This window comes from Eumetopias jubatus, unplaced genomic scaffold, assembly GCF_037043125.1.
Source record: "Eumetopias jubatus isolate StellerSeaLion01/CBP00866 unplaced genomic scaffold, mEumJub1_p1.0 scaffold_6, whole genome shotgun sequence".
NCBI lineage: Eukaryota > Metazoa > Chordata > Mammalia > Carnivora > Otariidae > Eumetopias > Eumetopias jubatus.
In genome coordinates, this window is record NW_028274812.1 from 124,999,504 (window position 1) to 125,013,422 (window position 13,919).

The 13,919-nt window shown below is 47.2% G+C and overlaps 1 protein-coding gene across 1 annotated transcript in view; it reads right to left on the reverse strand.

The window, feature by feature from the left end:
* SLC22A23 (solute carrier family 22 member 23) overlaps positions 1-13,919 on the reverse strand; it is a 169,237-nt gene that overhangs the window by 108,240 nt on the left and 47,078 nt on the right. The window lies entirely within an intron of this gene.

Genomic DNA, 13,919 nt, shown 5'->3' on the forward strand with positions numbered 1-13,919 from the left:
TGGCATCACAGTTCTGTGTTTCAAAAACAGGCCCAGTTTGGGATGAGATGAACAGACTTCTTCTGGCCTTGGCATTCCCAGGCCAGTTGCCACCATCTGTCTGTGAGCTCATTTGGAACAGAGACCAGCTGAAAGCCACAACCAGGCATAAGGAAATGGGGCTCTCTTGACAACCTCTTGGTCTAAACTAAATCTCACATTCAGTGACACTGAAGAAGAAAAGGTCTGGAAGAAAAACGCATGATTGCCTGGGAAATTTACATATGCTCAGCCATCTCAAGTAATTGGCTTCAAATCACAGAACACACAAATCAGATTTTTAAAGATTCCCCTCCATGAGACGGAGAGAGATCTAGGCACCTCCTGTGTCCCTCTCCCCGCCTCGCTGCATCTTTCCTCTGGGCCCAAAGCCTAGTCAAGTCCTCATTCAAAACCTACATGTGCAGGCCCAGAATGCTATTCACGTCTGCAATGACCTCGGTCCTCAGGCTCTCCATGAGGAAATGTCCTTAGAGCCTAGAGTAAACCTATTTCTCTCAGGCGGCCAGAGTGATGAGGTCTACTTCGTGCTCATCTACAGGTTTAAATATCCGCTAAGGAATGACCTTGACCGAGATGTATCCCCTGCAGCTACCCTAGCTCCAATTCACCATCAATCTGTGTTATATATGAAAGGCTGGATAAAAACTGGGGAGCTAGCCTGTACCACCCCCCGCCATGGGACACTTGGCATTCCCGAATCTGGTATGCATCACTGGGCCCTGAGGGAGGATATAGAACATGTGGAATTCTGCTTTCTTTATTTTCAAAACACTAGTTTCAGGTCCTACAGGCTTAAATAAAATGCTGGCTGTGGGTCAAACCACTGGCTGGACAGAGTTCGAGCCAAGGACTCTAACACTGATGCTGGAGTCCTGCCTAAAAGCCCCACATGCCAATATGAGTGAAGCAGAATACGTACTGTTGATATCGATTCTAGTCTTTGAGCGAATTTGGTGAACTGCGTGGATGGAATATAGAGGAACAATACCTTGACTTTTTATAATGATGAAAAGTTTCTTGAACTTACCAGAAACCCCTGATGAGACTTTTTCCCATTTTTTAGGGATGCATCACTCACCCCTCAAAAGTTCTTATTGGGTCATTGGGTATCTACTGGGGCAGGCACTGTGCGACAAACAGAGGATGCAAGATCAGCTCTTGTCCCCTTGCTCATGGAGCTACAATGAAGATAATGGCAATGACCCACGGGGCAATCAACTAAAAATGGTAGGGAAAGGGAAGATGGTGACCCTATGTCATCATTCATTCTTGACTGGCCCCTAATTTTAGGCTCATTAAAACATGACTTGCACACAAATGTCCTCACCAAGTCCCGGAGACCTTATTCTGACGGCTACCAGTTCCTTAATCAATCGTTATGGGACACGGTTGAGCTCACTTTTAAATCCAGCCAACTCTTTTGGTGTCCTGTCCAAACCAATCTAGTTCATGAGGATGTCATGAGAAATCTCAGCACATTACCTCTAGAATTTATAACCAGCTATATGACAACTTCAGTTGTCCTTTATCCTCACCTTTACCATGTGGGAATTGAACTAATCCAGCTTTACTATTTTACAGTCACGCATCTCCATCTCTTCTGTACTACTGTTACAGAGATTTCCATCCTGTTAATGAGCTCATTCATGCAACCAACTCATATTTAGATACCCTTTCTGTGCCAGGTACAGAGGACATCGTGGAGAAAAAGAAAGATAAGGTCCTGCTTTTGTGCAGTTTACTCTAGAGTGGGTGACTGGTATGCATCGAAATGCAAATAAACAAATATATTTTCAGGGAGTGGTACATGTTTAAAACAAGGCAGGTGATTTTAAAGGAATTTTTGAGTGCTGAGTGGACAGGTGGTCTGAGAAAGGTTGGCAGAGGTCACATGAGCAGAATCGTAGTGACAAGACGTGGCCGGGTCCATAGAGGTCAGGGATGGAGTATTTCTGGCAGAGAGAAAGGCTCGTACAAATGACCCAGGGAACAAGTGAGAGCCCAGCATGTAAAGAACCAAAAGAAGGTCAGTTTGGCTGGAATACAGCGTGGAAGCAGCAGGGGTCAGACCACACAGAACCTCCCAGACCATGGTGAGGAGTTTACATCGCACGATAAAAGCTGTTGAAGGGTGTAGCAAAGACCACTAGTCATCCCCGACCCCCATTCTCCCCCTCTTCTTGCAAGCAGATGTCCATACAAAACAAGACAGCACTTCCCAGCCACGCTTGCCATTGGTGGTGGTGGGGGGGGGGGCAGGTTACTGAGCTGTGGCCAGTGGGATGTACAAAGTGGTACCTACCAGTTCTGGGAAGTGACCTTAATGGGAAGAAGTGCCCCTCCCCTTCTTTGCCACCTCTCTGCTGGATGCAACGTGGACAGGACAGCTGGATTAGCAAACACGAAGGGTCTGGAACCCTGGTGTCAGCAGACTATCCGAAGCAGCCCTGCGCTGATTACACTGATGGCAGACATAAACTTCTACGTTGTTCAAATCCCTGTTGTTTTGGTTTTCAGTCTTGCACAGTGAAGCTATCGCTAACTAACACAGAGTGAAGTAGGCGAGTATGAGGTCTGACTCATGTTGCAGAAATATCACCCTGGTTGTAAGTGAAGGATGAGTTGTAGAGGTTTGGGCAGGAAGCAGGCAGATCGGTCAGGAAGCTATTGTGATTATCCAGGCAAGAAATGAAAGGCTTTGCCTCAGGAGGCTGCTGTGGAGGTGGAGAGACATCGAGGGAACACAATCTGGAGCAAGAGTTGAGGGGACACCTTGACCACAGGCAAGGGAAGAAGGGGAGACTCGCCCATCTTTGCCTGAGCACCTATGTGGGGGTGGCTCTCCTTACTGAGCCTGGAGCAGACCAGGGAGCAGGGGCTTTGAGCACGTGGGAGGGTGAAGGTGCTATGCTGGTCACAACAGAATTTAAATGCCTATGGACTATCCACGAGGCAGCTGGATAAAGGAGTTTAGAACTTGGTATGGAGGTCAGAATTGATGATATAAATCATATGGAGATGATTTAATGCCATGTTTCTAGCAGATCCACCAATATAGTAGATCGCCAGCCACCTGGAGCGACTTAAATTTAATTAATTAAAATGAACAAAGATTACAGATTCAGTTCCTCAGTCCCACGGGCCACATCTCCAGCGTGACTAGTGGTTCGAGCTCTGGCCAGCGCAGAGAGAACATTTCCGTCGGCACAGCAAGTTCTCTCAGAAAGCTCTGGTCCAAAGCTCTTTAGAAATCATTCAAGGGGCCCCTGGGTGGCTCAGTCAGTTCAATGACTGACTCTTGGTTTCATCTCAGGTCATGATCTCAGTGTCATGAGATCGCGCCCTGCACCAGGCTCCGTGCTTAGCTCAGAGTCTGCTTGGGAGTCTCTCTCTCTCCCTCCTTCTGCCCTTTCCCCTGCTCTCGCTCTCTCCCTCTAAAATAAATAAATCTTAAAAAAAAAGAGATGGTTTATTATGATTGATTTGCCTTGTCTCATGGGACTATGTGTGAGAGAGAATGGGACAGAAAAAAGAAGCATGCGTTTTCCCATTTGGGTTTTTCTTTTATAATGGAGACACGCAACAGCTACTATTCCTCCTTTTTTGCCCGAATGCGTCTGGTTCAGGTTTAGAAACTGTTGATCATAATTTTCAATATTTGAAGAGACCTCAGGGCTGTGTAACTTTTCAGAAGGTAATGGTCCTGTGGTTCTCATTTGTTCTTTCATTCCAAGTTGATTATGAACCCCTTTAAAAGGGCAGAAGGAAGCGAAGGTGACCTTGCAGGTGCCGAAGGCAGCCTCACCTGTCCCCTGGACGGCCCCCGCTCCCCGCAGATGCCGGAGCAGAGCCACGAGGGAGTGGAAAAGCCAACTGTGCAAATATTCGCTTCCACTGTCACAAGACCGAAAGGAAAAATGCCAAAAAGGAGAGCTTGGAAAAACAGCAAAAGAGCAATTATCCCCTGAAGAGAACATGAAATAAGACCCTCCAGTGACCCCACAAAGGAAATGGAAAATCAGATCCAACCAGGAAGAGGTCAGAGAACACCACTGTGTTCTTGGATATGATTGCAAAGGAAAAATGGGATTTGGGCTCTGTGATAGCCTGGGACTTCCGCTTGGGCCTCACTGGGTGGTGCCTTCCATTCAGTTAAACCCTAAGAACAAGATTCATGTAATCCTAGAGTACCTTGATACTCCCTGACAATTCCAAACTCACGTGAAAGTTCTAACAGTAATCCTTATACACGGCTCATAGGCTCCACGTGCGTGAGACTCAAGAAACCACCTAGAACACAAGGAAGCTGCATGATGTCCAAAGACGGCCCTTTTTTCAGTGATAAAACTGTCAAGAAGAGGACTGGTTTTGGTAAATTTCATTTATGGGAAGCACAGATTTGGAAGACGAGTTCTCCATGTAACTACGGCCAGGGATGCCGTAGACATCAAAGGGGGAAATTACTCCGTCAGCCTTGTTAGACTGCACAAACTAGTATTGCTTTCTGGCAGCCACGGGACAAGAAAGGAATGACCCCCAGAGTCATCTCCCCAAAACAGAGAACAAAAAGCCGGTGGTGGCTCTCCACTGCCCAAACCTCTTGTCTCCTTGGTCTGGCTCTTCGGGAAAACCTTCCCAGCCCTTCCTCCACTGCATCTCTGCCTGGCCTGCACCGTAGGGGGGGTCATATCTGGGCTGACCAGGCTCCTCAGTGAGCGGGGCTGAGGTCAGGCTTGGGAAGGTGCCTTGCCCTCAGCATGTTGGAGAGCGAGGCCAGAGAGCCAGAGCGGAAGCTGAACCACGAAAGGGACAGGGAGCAGGTCTGAGCCAAGCGGTCAGGGCAGTGAGGAAGTGGGCATGGAGGGCAGGAGGGAAGCGGGTCCTCCTGGTGGGGCCTCGTTCTAGAACACTGACTTGTGTTCTTGGCAGGCTACAAGAATTTTTAAAATTTTAGTTCCAGTGTCAATGAAAATCTTAGTCTATACTGACGTACGTGGAACCTGGCTCATCTAGATGAGTAGCCTGTAATCCAGGGTGGACCTGAGATTTCTAAGCCCATGTCTGCATCTAGAGGTACGCTCACAAAGGCCAACGTCTCCCCGCCAGGCTGCACGAACGCAGGCCTCACAGTGGTCCGCAGAGAGTGGCAGGAGAACTGCGTGGCCACACGTGTATGATGACACAGGCACCAGGACCTCGGCCGAGCCTGGCGTTGGACAGAGTATGTGAGTCTTGCACCTGCTGTCTCTGTAAAGGCCAACTTCATTAGCACAGGAGTGCCGGGAAACAGGCAGCCGTGAACGTTTCTAGTCTCAATTCCAGTCATAAATGGATTACATATCTATTTAATTAATGTTTTAATAATGCCACAAATCCTACTGTAGCTTCAAGAAAAGTAGCCAGGTTGGGGGAGCCATCAGGAGGCACCCCATTAAAGTGAGGGACTGAGGCGTGCTCGTGAGCAGTGTTGGGATGGGCAGTTGGAGTGGCCCGTGCCAGCAAGCCTTAGCATCGTCAACATCATCTTAGACAGCAAAATTACATGAAAAGGCATCATGTACGCTGGAATTTTTCAAGTTGAAATGCCAAAATAGATTAAATATGAAATGGAATCTGAAGCTATGTCTTTCTGCTATTTAACCCAACAAGGGCAGGCGGTCATTCTGTTTCATGAAAAGACCATCGTCCATCACATTAAAGTACCGTTAATTAATCTGGATTGTGCTGGCTTTCAAGTTGGATGTTGTTAATATTTTGCTCTTACAGTTATTTAGAAGTCATAAGGATGAATGCAAACTCCTATGGGATACGTTGTATATGTTTAAATAATCTTATAATAACATATTTTAGGACAAAGCAAAAGAGGGCTCTTCGAAACAACCCAGACACTGGAGCCACATAGACCTGGCTTCCACTCCCGGCCCCCCTGACTCTGGTGTGGGACCTTGGGCAGGTTCCCTCCCTTACACGTCAGGTTTCCATGTGTAAAATGGGGATAGTAATAGTGCTCACACACAGAACCATGGGGTGGATGAAATATTTAGATTGCACTCAGCACAGCATCAATGTACATTGTAAAAGTCCAGTAAGTATTAGTTCTTGCTTAAAAGCCTCACTAGTGAAGTAGATAAGGTCCAGGGACTAGCCATCTCAGTTTCCTTATCTGTAAAATGGGGCCATTAGCAGGATCTACTTTATATAGTTAGTATGAAATTTAAAATATATGGGTAGAGGCATGGGGGTGTGTATGAATGAGTAACTTAGCACAGTATCTGAGCTTAGAAAACACTCAATAAATACCTTATTATTGTTACCAAACAGTTATCATCATGACCTCTTCAGCTTCTCCTTTTTATTCCTTAACATCAAAGTACTACTCATACAACATGCTCCATACATGCTAGGCATGTGTTGGAGTGCATGAAAAGGGAGGTCAGCAGGCAAGGTTCCCCCCAGCTATTCCGTCTAGCCCTTGCTCATCAGAATTGTCTATGATTCTTTCTAAGAGGAAAACAGTGAGATTATCTGCTTATCCATCCACGCATCCATCCAACTATCCATCTGAGTGAGGGAGTGATAATCTGAGATACCAGACAAAATCGTGCTTTGAGCACTGAGGCCAGCTAAACAGTGAGCAAATGACCAGGGACGAAGGGCCAGGTGGCCTCCCAGCACCACCTCCCATATACTAAGGGAGGGTAGTCACATGCCCTCCCCAACACACACACACACACACACACACACACACACACACACACACACACACACACACACACAAAGAGGTCAATAATATTTATCAACAGGGCAAATTATTTGTATCCCCACATGCAGCTCCATCTCAGGAGCCCCTTGTCGCCTCCACAATCTGAGCCCAGGGCCTTATGTATGTAGACAGATAAGCCAACTTGACAAATTGCATAGATGTCAGGGAAGAGGAGTCAGAAATTCCAAGTCACACCAGAACTAGCGAAAGCTCTCTTTCTCACGTAAAAGTGCTGTCACAGAGTAGGGGTGGGGGGGGTGGGGGGCTGGATAAGAACGAAAGGGCCCTAATTCCTCCCTCACCCCTACTCTGACAAAGGTTTGGAGAGAGTTCTGAGCCCCTTCCCAGAACAGGCACAAAGCAAAAATCAAGGCTTGATGCTTTCAAAAGGCACAGGTTGGAAGAAACACAGGCACCTTCCAGCTTTCAAAGAAGAGTGGGCAGAACCAACTCTGGGTGGACACAAAGACACAAAGTTCCCTTCTCTAGGAGAATCATCAAAGGCCCCAAAGAAGGAGGAAGGGACAGAAAACAGCAGAACAAGAGCCCTCAATCAGACACCCATCATTTTCCCGGCTCTGTGTTCCATGCAGGTGGCTCAGGGGGATCCCCACACTGAGGTCTCTGAGCTGTTGAACTTGGCCACCAGAGTGGCCCTGTGGTCTCCTTCTGGGGCATCCGACCCAGCTGTAATGCTTCCCTGGCTCCTCAACTCCCCGAGACTGGTTTCTATCAGGGCAGAGGGCACAGCTTTAAAGATGCCTAGAGGCCCCGGGAGTCCAACTTCACAGAGAATCACCACATCCAGAGTCTCAGCCGGCGGGGAAGGGAGGGCCCGCCTGCCACGGAGTTCGGTGGCTTCCAGGGAGAAGAGGTGAATGGGTCCCCACAATCCAGGAGCGAGCCTAACAGGGCATCCCAGCTCAGCCTCAGACACCTGGTCTCTAAAGGCCTGGCTGCTGGGCTCGGGGGCTCCTTCTTGTGGAAGGAACACTTCTCCAGAGGGGAAGGCAAAACCGACAAATAAAACAAGGTGCTGCCCATAATCCCACCCCAAATACTGGCCAGGTCTTACACGTTCGTGGACCAGCAACTGGAAGGTGGCAGCTGGGCAGCTTTTCCTCCTGAGGAGTCATTTGGGAAGAACAACAGAATACCTCGTGCCACTTCGCGGGAAAGCTCCTCCCCATTCCCTGACTCACACCTGTCCTAGGGGCATACGTTTTCACACAAATCACATAAAAAATGGGAGCTGCCATCGTCCCGATGTGGAGGGGGGCAAATATACTTTCAAAAGACACAGGTTAGAAAAGACGCCAGCACCTTTCAGCTTCCAAAGACAAGGAGGACGCTCATGCAGGGGACAGATCCTTCCACCCCTGGCAGACCTCTGGGATCTCACTCGGGCCCTAAAATGTACCTGCTTGGGGGCGTGGAAATGTCATGGCAGAACACAGCAAACAACAGGACCTCAGCAGGTCAACGGCTGCATTAAGGGACAGCAGGCAAGTTTCTTGAGCTAACATTTAAAACAACAGAAAAATGTATATACTTTTAGGGAAGGGAAAGGGAGAGCTTTTTTGAATATGTGTAAGATAAATCTTGAAAATGGCTACCAGTACCCTACTTTAGCATCTTTTCTCAACAAATAGTGGGGTATTGGATATTCAGGTACTCATGTCAACACAGAAGAGACAAGGTCCCTACATATAATTTGTCCAGGAGAATTCTCCCTTTAGTTTATTATCCTCTTTGGCTCCCAAAGTAGTTAGGGTTTTTAAAATGCAGTCTGTGGAGCTCTGAATGGATGTTGGAGAAGTACTTCATTAAGTCAGCCACTGGAGAAATGATTATGAAGCAGATTCTTAGCCCCTCTGACCCCCAAGTTATTCTCCTATGGGATCCTACGCTGGTAGCAAGCCCCAGACCAAAGTTCCTCGTTAGCTAGGTTTTCCAAGCTTGTCGTGAGCTCAGAGAGGCCCTGACCTGAGAAGGTCCTACTGGGAGAGAAAAGTGCTGATTATCTCAATATGGGATGCCTGCTTTTGGCACAACGGTGGCTGTCACGTGGCAAGAAGCAGGCGCCCAAGCAACGCACCCACCATTTCTCTGGATCGTGGCTTCTGATGGTGATCACATGCGTCCTCTCTGCACGATCCTTTACAGGTGAGAAGATGGATTGAGTTGTTAAGTCCCCCTTGCCCAAGACCCCAGTGGGTGAGTGGTGGGGCATGGCTCACATCCCACGCTGGGATCCCTTCCCAGGGGCTTTTCCACTGCTGATATGTGCTCGCACACACGTGTGCGTACATGTGCACGGGAAGGAGTGGGGGTGCGGTCTTCAGATGCTGCCTTCGGTGTGAGCAACACAACATTGTGGGGAGAACAAAACCGCATCTCTAATTCACTGCGGCTCTGAATGCCCAGTTACTGAGCTGTGGAAATGTACTGTTTCAGGCAACTTCAAGGAAAAATAGTCATTACAGATTTGCCTTCCAATTCAATTTTTTTTCTACTCGATTATAATGAACATTTACCACTGTTAAAAAGGGATTTTCTTGCACAGCAATGTAGATGTACTTAAGCCACTGAATGTACACTTAATGGTGAAATGGTAAACTTTATGCTATACACATTTAACCACAGTAAAAAAAAAATGTCATTTTCTTTCTCAAACACTTGACATCAGGACAAGACAGTACTCCTGTGGGGAAAACATGTAAAACCTATGTTTGAAATCATGTAGATTACGTTAATCACTAAACTGAACAACAGTTGCTTTTGCCCTAGTTGCCTCTGCCCTACTGGGCAATCATTGCTTCATCCAATGGACATTTCTCAATCCTGGTCTTGCATCATTTGACACTCTGCTCGGGCCCCTTCCCTAGCCCCCTGGGCATCAGCCTATTTGGACTTTCCACGGACTACTCAGGCTATCCCCTCCCATCTCCCCCGACTGGTTCTTCTACCTCTGCCCATTTATTTCTCATGTTACACAATCTCTGGGTGATCTCAGTTATTCTGCAGCCCTTAACTGCTACCAGGATGTTGAGGACACATGGACCTTGCTCCTGAACGTCTGAAGAGCCACTCACCTGAGGAATCAACTCCCTTGGATGTCCCTAGGCACCACCAAGTCATCATATTTGAACTGAAGTTGTCATCTTCCCCCACCAAACCTGCCAGAGGAAGGGAGTGGCCAGGAGCTTCAAAATCTATAGGACCTGGATCAGACTGCCTGGGCTGCATCCCTTGCCCCACCAGTGGGAGGGTAATCTATCCACTTGTCCAAGCTGGTCACCCGTCCCCTGGTCATCATTTTCCCCATTCTTCAGTCAGCTAGGCTGTGGACTGCACCTCCTTACTTCTCCTTCCTTGTGCCCACGGCCTTCTTCAGAACCTTCTCCTTCCTCACCTGGATCCTGCAACAGCCTCCCAGCTTTGAGCCTGGTCTTCTTCCTTGGTCTGCTCTCCTCTGCCGCAGGCTGAGTGATCCCCCAAAGCACATAAAGGTTCGCCTTTCTTGCTTGAGACTCTTCATGAGCCTGGTGCTGTCCTAGGGTCATGGAGGAGAGGACCTTTGTGCACAGCCTCCTTCCCAACCACAGTACCTGGCATGTACTAGGCTCTCTGGCCCTGAGCAACCCCTGCAAATAGCAAACATCCACTCTCCCTGACCCTACCAAACTCACGGTTCACGGGTCACTTTCTGACACTCTCACTTCATTCAGGGCCTGTCCCAGCATCCCTACCCACTAACCTCTGAGTGTCCCGGAGGGCCGGCAGGTATGTCTGCCTTTGTGCGCTCAGCACCTGACAGTGCCCCGGAAGGGCTCAGGTTGCTCCCTGGGCACCTAGTAAGTACTCACATATTTGCCAAGCGAATGAGTGAAGGAGAAAGTAGTCTTGTGTTTCCAAGAAGGTCACCAAAACCCAAAACATAAACTATCCGAAGCAGAGTTTTCCTGGCGTGACACAGTCACACAATCCAAGGGCCACGCATATCTGCCTGGCTTCATGCCCCTCCAGCACTGAAGTGCTGCTTAGAATTCAAAAGAAGATTCGGTAGAGACCAATGGGTTTCCATTTGGTTTGGTTGTTACTGTTATACTGTTACAGCAGTATTCAATGCTGTCATAGAGGATCCACTGGGGTTTTTTTGTTGTTGTTGCTTTCCATCCATGTTCCCCACAAATGGGTCCAGGAAGGGACTGCACAGCTCCATAGGATGTAGTGTGGAAGCCCGTGCCCTAACTTAAAAGCCAGGGGTGACAGAAGCTTACAGATAAAGCAATTTGTTACTGACTCAGAGTCGGTCACGGCAGAGCGCACACCATCGCTCAGATCTCCTGATTTCCAGATCTTTCTACTTCCCCTGTTAGTGTGGTGAACTGCTTTGTTTCAACTGAAGCACCACTAAAATTCCAGTCTGGGAAAAACCTAGTCCCGAAGGATGCACACACAGCTTTTATAACATCCTCCACTGCATGGAAAAGGCATCCAAATATTCCAATTTCAAAATGCCAGATATCAAAAGTTCTGTTTTTCCCTCTGATTTCAGGAGACAGGACTATCTTGCAAATTTAAAACATCCAAAGAAATAGGCGCTTTGAAGCCTACTTATATTTAGGCAATATATACATGCTGTCCTGCTTAGTGGGTCTCAATGGCAACTCGGAGGAAGAACCCTGGATTCTATCTTCACATGCAAGTGAGGCGAGAACTCCTTCCATGCTCTTCAGACATACAGACATTGTATTTTTTTTTTTTTTTCAGAGAAAAGTCTCAATATAAACTCAAGTTCGGGCTAACATGTAAGTAGGGATAGAGAGGTTTACTCATCTTTACTTGAAGTTTGAGAAAAATTAGTTGTCAGTGGCATTTTCTGGTTCTCTGCTGGATGACTCACCCCAGGAGGGTCAGGCCAACGAGAAGCATGGCCCTGAGTGGCCACCTCGCCATCCTGTCTCCTAGGGACTGGAGCTCGCTCACCAGGAGCTTCTACTGACTCAACACTCCGTGGCTATCCCAGGAGCTATGGTTCCTTAGAAGTGGGGCAGAGGGAAGGCAGAGAGATGGAGAACAAATACTTCACTACCTTTTTTTTTTTTTTTTTTTGCTTATACATTAATTCCTCGGCTTTTCAGTCCACATGCAGGGTGAGTAAAGCTTCCAGTGAAGAAAAGACTGGTGCAGAAACCTCAGTCTGTTCCGATTTCCCAGCTACTCTAGTCTGAACCTGGAGAAAACTAAAATTCTTCTGAAGCTTTAAAAAAAAAAAGCGTTTGTCTTAGGCTTTTGGTAATCTCTGACTCACTTCCTTGGTGGAAAAAAAGCTGTATCAGTAGAGCCGGTCCCACCAGAAGAACGGGGTTCTGGCTCTGTTGTGTTGCTCTGGGGAGGGCCCAGGAATCTGAAGCCGGGGACAGGTGAGAGAGGACAGAGACAGGCGGCGGTGACCGAGCACGCATTCACGGGAAATTGTCGCTTCCCTCAAACGCAGCGCAAATATTTGCTCCCCAGCAGAAGTGAGCCACAAGCCAGTGGAAAGTCTCTTGTACTTGACAGTGGTAATCACCGTTCTCTTCATTCCACAGTTCAGCAACTCACCATGTTCTGGCTCAGTCCTTTTTTTTTTCTTTTTTTAATGTACAGCATGACTTTGATGCTTAACAACCCAGTTGACTGAAATATGTTCCGGGGACTAATAGTTCAGAAAGACATCAAATTATAGAAATCCGTGAGGTGAGGAAGAGTCACCCTACACCAGCACATTAGGAGTTACTCAATCACTTCAGCGAGAGGCTAAACCCATCAGTGCCATGCAAGACGAAGAGCATCACCCCGCCCAGAGCAAACTCAAGACTTCCGAGTCTAGTTACCAATTAGACATGGCTTCTCCTTTTGCGAAATACTCAGAAACTTAGTCACCTGTGACATTTCCGGTCACCGCTTGATTATGCGTAAAATTCGTCCAGTTATTTAGGCTAACTGGGTTGAAGGAGGGTTATCTTAATGAGAACATGAAGCTTGGAGAGAAGTTTTCAAGGAAATTGTTCACTGTTGGGTCCAAAAACAGAACAAAGAAGTGATGTTCAATCACCCAAAGTAACTAAGATATGGTCTCTGCTAGCAAAAAGTAGTGTTCATTATTTCAAATCGGGGTTTTGGTGGGGGTAGGTTGTCAATGATGGGAAGGGGGAAGACACAGATCAAATGAAGAGAGAAACTAGAAAAACTATTTACATTAAAAAAAAAATCTCTCCCATAGACTTATTACATCTAACATAAAATTAACTTAAAAAGCAATAATCTCTCATGGGTTTCTTTTGAAGAAAGACACATCTGAAACGATACTATGTTTCCATGTCTGTGATGTCATGAGTCCTCGCTGGAGAAAAAGTTCATACCACAACACATCATGTCAGCCTGTAAGGCACAGCGACTATTTCTTTAGTCTTTGATAAGACTTCATTTTCATAAACAAATAAGGAGATGTAATTCTTTTCTCTGTCTGTGGTCCCCCGTCTCTTGCCCAGCAGAGTCAACATTTTCTCCCCCACCTTTCTTCTTCTCCTCCCCACACCCCACCCCGGCCTGCGGTAAAGGGACACAATGAAGCCACTGATTTAGCCCGAGTGTGTTTAATTATTCTGTGTCTCCCAGTGGCTTCCCAGGCAGACACAAAGCCATCCACCTTCGCTGGTTCTCTCTCGTTCGGGCCAGCGTGCACTCCACTTCCATATGAAGACTCATAGGAAGATGCGAATAATCTCTATTTTATGTCCTAATTACACCACCACGTCTCCCTTCGATGACTTGGAAGTTTAAGGGAGAGCGTATTTATCTGGAACGCACCTTAGAAAAATTCCAAAGCAGGAAAAAAAAAAAAAACCCTCTGGCAGCCTTGCACATAAAGCTGAAAACTTTCACAAGTCAGCAGCATTTTGCAAAATGAAGAGTCCACCCTCACGGCAAGCTACACAAGAAACAAAATCTGCACAAATCATGACTTCCCCTGCTTCCATTGCCAAGCACCTGCAGGACTAAAAAAAGAATCATACCCAGTTCTCTTCTGAGAAAGTACAAGCCTTTCCAGCAGATGCATTAAGTG